We start from the raw sequence: 6,394 nt of genomic DNA, 5'->3' as shown, positions 1-6,394 counted from the left end.
AAAGCTATTTTCACCTAACCCCCTGCGCGGCCTGATTCCCTCTCCTCTGCTTCCTCCCCCAATTCTCCTCTACTATCCCCCGACACCGCCTCGCCGCCGTCTCCCCCGACCCAGCCTCGCCTCCGCCTCGCCGCCGTCTCCCCCGACCCCGCCTCGCCTTCGCCTCGCCGCCGTCTCCCCCGACCCCGATTCGCCGCCGTCTCCCCCGACCCCGCCTCGCCGCGCCTCGATGCCGCCGTCTCCCCCGACCACATCTCTCTCCCCGGCCTCTGTAAGCACTCTCCCCTTCCAATCCTTCTTCTCTGCTTAGTATGAACCCTAGCTATTTAGTGCTAGTTAGTATGAACCCTAGGCTATTTTTAGTGCTAGTTAGTTAATTACTTATATGGTAATTAGGGCAGTAGTTCCTAGGTACTAATTAGTTAGTAAGAACTAGGTACTAATTAGGTATTAGTTTATTTTTATTTATAGTAAGTTTATTTTTAGTAAGAACTAATTGAATTAATAGAACTCGTTAGTAAGAACTTGTTGCTATTTTTTTAGTTAAAGCAATTTTTCTCGCATCGACGTGGATGATGCCTATCCCGCATCCTCGTCGTCGAGTCGGCGAAGGACGACACCTGCTTGACCAGATGGGCCATGTCCGGGACTAGGCTCCGCCGGGGTGGTACTGGGAGGCGCTACCTACCGAGGGGCGCAGGTTGGTGAGGAGCCAGCCTGTCCTTGACCCGAACCTTCTTTGGTGGCGGTCGTGTGGGCCAGTGACGGTCCAGAGGCTCGAGGACTCCGTGGAGGTGGTGCGTCACCGTGCTAGTGAGGAGGATGCGCACGTTCGTCGCTACTTGTTTGCGTTGGAGCACAGGTTCTCCAATACCTAGTAGGTTCTCCAGGGATCTCACTGGAGCTATGATCCCGTGATGGTTCCTTCTCTGTGGGTGTCCACCGCCCGCGCCGATACCCGTCGTGTGCTAGGGTTCTAGTTGTATTAGTGATGTTATCATTATGACACTATTTGGGATGTATTAGTGATAATATTCGACGATGTATGGACGCATGAGATGATTTACTTTTGCTTATTGAATGCATGCTAATTTGAGTCCTATAAGATATTTTGAAATGTATATCTTGTGTTTCTCAATATCCAAGTGGCCGGTCATGTTTGCAGGTTACACCTCCGAGTGGCCTATGTTTTGCCGGAGTGTTGATTCATTTCCGTTCCGGCAAATTTCAGACGCTCAATATGTCCTATTTTAGCAAAGGTCATGCCGGATTTTTCCGTGAATTTTGGCATGACTTGTGCCAGAATATGTAGGAAATATCGAGTGCCCCGGATTTGTGTGTTGAGTATCCTGGTAGTTGTCTTCGATCAATTTTCAATTAATGTTTTAACTATGAACATAGGAAATGTCTGATGACGAAAATGATTTCGGTATTTGCAAATACCGCGAAGACGAGCGCGGCCTGTGCGACGGAATCTTCCTAGATGATGATAGGCGCTTCAGCATCAAGCTGGACAAGAACTTCGAAGTGGACACAGTAAGTCACAACGACAAGTCTTTTTTTGTAATTAAGCATGGCATCTGCTTCATTTGCTTCAACTTATTTTTTTTACTATTGTACTAGCGTATCCCCTGCCATGCAAGAGTTTTTGTATTGGATAAGATAGGTTTCAGTCATACTATGGTGGTAAAGAAAGTTTACTTGAAGACCGATCATGGTTATATTTTCCACGCAAAATTATAAAATTCAGACGACTACACCTGTTTTGGATGCAAAACATGGCGAGCACTATACAAGACTTATGCATTTGAGCCTGATATGGTTATCACCTTTGATATTCGTCCGGAAGATGATATTGAAGGTAATACCGACATCTGGGTCGATGTGTAGACGCCTCCAGTTATACCATTATGTAAGTTTCTCAACCATATTTATGTCTTTGATATTGTTTATTCAAAAATAGTTGACAACTAATTTGTATTGTCAGCTTATTTTGGTGCAAGCAAACATGTCCAGGGCTTGGTAGACAGGACCTACTACTGTCCCGAGGCTGAACTCAACTGCGAGGAGCTAAGTCATTATGTTTCATGGCTTGAGGATCTTGATACTGTCAAGACAAATTTTCTTCCTGCATTTAGAAATGTTAGTACTGAAAATGTGCGACCAATAGTGTTTTTAATGAACTATGGTCACATCTATTTAGGAAGGATGGTAAGATTTTTACTATTTGTCCTGAGTGCATCTTTTCCATACATTATTTTTGAAGCTAAACTTCATTGCTAAGTATGTTACCATACGATGTTCTTCATCAGGGACTCCCGATGAATGTTGTGCCTTATGGGATCGAGACTAAAGGTACCATGAGTATTATTAGCTTATGGCCAAGATATCCTACATATTACTTTAGTGCAATCAAGATTAGCGACGGATGCTTAATAGTGCAAGACTGGACCAAATGTGTGATGGAGAAGCGCAGAGAAGTACTAGGGGGCAGCAAAGAGATGCGCTACCCACGATTAGGAGACAGGTTCATCTGCATGCTCCAACTTGATCAAGGAGGAGAGCTACACATGTTTTATGTTATTTTACCTAAGAGAGAGCAGCACGAGTGATTAGCTAGCTAGAAATGAGTTTGAGGATGATGATGTGCTACACTATTACTATGATGACAAAATAGCTAGTGTTGGTGGTAATGACTATGATGATTATTATTAGCTAGTGTTAGTGGTGATTAAATAAATACTGTTGGTGGTAATGACTATGAAGATGATTAAATAGCTTGTGCTGGCGGATTAGATTCAAGTGGAGGCAACATGTGGTGCACATCGAAAGTACTACTAGTCCAAACTAGATCAAGTTTGGATTAGTAGTATACTTTTGACATGCACCACATATTATCTCCACTTGAACCTAATCCACCTTCATTGGACACACTGTTATGGACATAATGATGTAAACCTCATAACTGGTATTGTACCAATATTTGTCCTATGGCGCATAAATACACTAAAAATAAAAAAATAAAAAAAGAATACTAGTAGCGATGGCGAGAAAACACGCTGCCAGTAGTTACATTAGCAGTAGCGCGGGAGTGAACAAACGCTGCAGCTATTTGCCCTAGCAGTAGCGCGTGCGGGCACGCGTTACTGCTAAGCAATAGCTGTAGCGCCTTATTAGTAGCGCGCCTACCCGCGCTACTAGTGAGCACAAAACCCGCGCTGCTGCTAGCCTTTTCCCTAGTAGTGTGTTGCTATGCATCACCATGATCCTGTGTGTGCATAGAATTTTTTTGAAATTACTGCGTTCCCCAACAATCTTGGCCAACTTCGCACTCGTATAAGTGGTTTTCACAGGTATAAAGTGAGCCACATTGGTCAAGAGATCAACTACTACCCAGATGGAGTCATATCCTAATCCTGTCCTAGGTAATCCGGTGATAAAGTCCATACCAAGTTTATCCCACTTACATTCGCGTATCGACATAGGCTATAATAATCCGGCTGGCTTCTAGTATTCTGCATTAACTCTCTCACATACATCACATACTGCTACATACTCGGCAATATCCTTCTTCATACCTTTCCACCAGAAATGTTCCTTCAAATCCAAATACATCTTGGTGTTTCCGGGGTGAATCGAGTATGGTGAGTCATGAGCTTCCTGAAACATTAACCTCCTGATCTCTTGGTCATTAGGCACATAAATACGATCCTCAAACCATAAATTTTCGTGCTCGTCTTCACGAAAACCTCCTTTGCTCATCTTCTCCTTTATCTCAGCAATTTCCTTATCATCCTTATGAGCTTCTCGAGTCCTTCCCAATAATGTAGACTGAACCTCCATTGCTGCAACGAAACCTGTTGGAACTATCTCCAAACGAAGTTCCTTGAGATCGTCGGCTAACTCCTGCGGTAATCCTCTGGTTACGAGGGTATTGACATAACTCTTGCGGCTGAAAGCTTCTGCTACAACATTAGCCTTTCCTGGATGATAATGTAGTTTCATATCATAATCCTTTATTAGCTCCAACCATCTCCTCTGCCTGAGATTCAACTCCTTCTGCGTGAAAATATACTTCAAACTCTTGTGATCCGTGTATACATCACAACGGTTTCCAATAAGAAAATGTCTCCAGGTCTTGTGTGCATGCACTACGGCTGCTAACTCCAAATCATGCGTGGCATAATTCAACTCATGAGGTCGAAGCTGACGTGAGGCATATGAAACAACTCTTCCGTCTTGCATAAGTACACCTCCAAGTCCCAAGCGAGAAGCGTCGCAATAAACTTGGAAATCCTTGTGTATATCTGGAAGAATTAGCACTAGGGCTGTAACTAAACATTTCTTAAACTCTTGAAAACTAGCCTCACATTCCTCGGTTCATTTGAACTTGGTGTCCTTCTTCCACAACTCTGTCATGGGCTTCGCAATCTTGGAAAAATTCTCAATGAACCTCCTATAGTATCTTGCGAGTCCCAGAAAACTGCGGATCTCTCCAACTGAGGTGGGTGCCAACCACTCAGTGACAGACTAAACCTTGGTGGGGTCTACTGCTATACCTTCTCCTGATATAACATGTCCAAGAAATCCAACTTCTTTCAACCAAAATTCACACTTGCTGAACTTGGCATATAGCTGATGTTCTCTGAGTTTCTCGAGAACTAAGCGCAAATGTTCCTTGTGTTGCTCTTCATTCTTCGAGTACACCAATATGTCATTAACGAATACCACAACAAACTTATCCAAGAACTCCAGGAACTCCTTATTCATCATACTCATAAAATAGGCAAGGGCGTTAGTCAATCCAAAAGACACGACCGTGTACTCATATAGCCCATACCTTGTGGTAAAAGCTGTTTTAGGTATATCCTGTTCCCGGATCTCTAGCTGGTGGTATCTTGATCGAAGATCGATCCTGGATAATACTTTAGCTCCCTACAGCCGGTCAAACAAATCATTGATCATCGGTAGTGGGTACTTGTTCTTGATCGTCACCTCATTCAATTCACGATAGTCAACAACCATTCTCAAAGATCCATCCTTCTTCTCAACTAAGAGCACTGGGGCTCCCCACGGTGATGAACTTGGTCGAATATAACCTTTCTCCAATAATTCCTTAATCTACTTCTTAATTTCCTCCAGATCATTTGCGGGCATCCGATACGGTCTCTTCGATATTGGTCCGGTGCCTGGCAACAACTCTATAAAAAATTCTATGTCTCGATCTGGTGGCATGCCTGGTAATTCCTCTGGAACTACATCAGGATAATCCTTCACAACATGCACTTCTTTCGTGAACAACTCCCAAGAGGGAATTTACTTGGGTCCTCCTTGGCGCATGCCTAGATACATACTCGATCCTCTTTCCCTCAGAGGTGGTGAGTAAAATTGTCTTACTAACGCAATCGATGTTTCCTCCATACTTTAACAGCCAATCCATGCCTAGTATTATATCCAATCCTTGTGACTCCAAAATTATTAGATATTAGGGGAAAACATGGCTACCAATGGCTAATGGCAACCGATCACACCATCGACTGGCCATATACTCTTCTCCTGGCGATCTTACTAACATGGGTGACCTAAGGGCTAAGGTTGGCAATTTAAACTTGTCCACAAATCCCCTTGATATGTATGAGTGCGATACACCGGTGTCAAAAAGAACGAGAGCGGTAAATGACTTAATCAAAAACTTACCAATCACTGTGTCAGGCTGCTCTTCAACTTCCTCCACGTTGATGTGGTTCACCCGACCTCTGGTGAAGGGATTGGACTTCTTTCCAGAGCTTCCATTTCCATTCCCATTCTTCAACTCAAAACAATCATTGGCGTAAAGTCCAGTCTTCCTGCACTTGTAATAGGTGGCATGACTCAGGTCCTTCTTAGCGGGTGTTGCTGGTTTGGAACGGTTCTAGCCGCTGCTTCCTCCATTCCCATTCCCATTCTTAGGGCCATTGTGGTTATGCGAACTTCCTCCATTGTGAGTGTGGCCTCCATGGTTATGATGGGTATGTCCTCCCGAGTTTGGCGTAAAGCGAGGCTTCTGCTGAGCTCTAGAGTTGTACTTCCCCTGTCCATACTTCCTTTTGTGGCTTTCTATCTGCTGTTGCTTTCCTTCTATCATAAGAGCCATGTCTACCAACTCCTGGTAGTTAGTGAATGTTTCCACCATCAACTGCATACTTAGCTCATCATTCAGCCCTTCCATAAACTTCTCCTGCTTCGCGGCATCTATGGCCACACATCTGGGGCATAACGAGCTAACTTACTAAACTCATCCACTCACTGTGCCACAGTACGATTTTCTTGGTGTAAGTTGCGAAACAAGCGCTTCTTCATACTCATAGCTCCAGCTTTGACATGTGATGTGTGGGAAGCTTGCTAAAACTGATCC

Source organism: Triticum urartu, chromosome 2A (assembly GCF_056163025.1).
Source record: "Triticum urartu cultivar PI428250 chromosome 2A, HENAU_Tu73, whole genome shotgun sequence".
NCBI classification, from domain to species: Eukaryota; Viridiplantae; Streptophyta; class Magnoliopsida; order Poales; family Poaceae; genus Triticum; species Triticum urartu.
The sequence above is the reverse complement of the archived record's forward strand: the minus strand, read 5'-3'. Positions refer to the sequence as shown.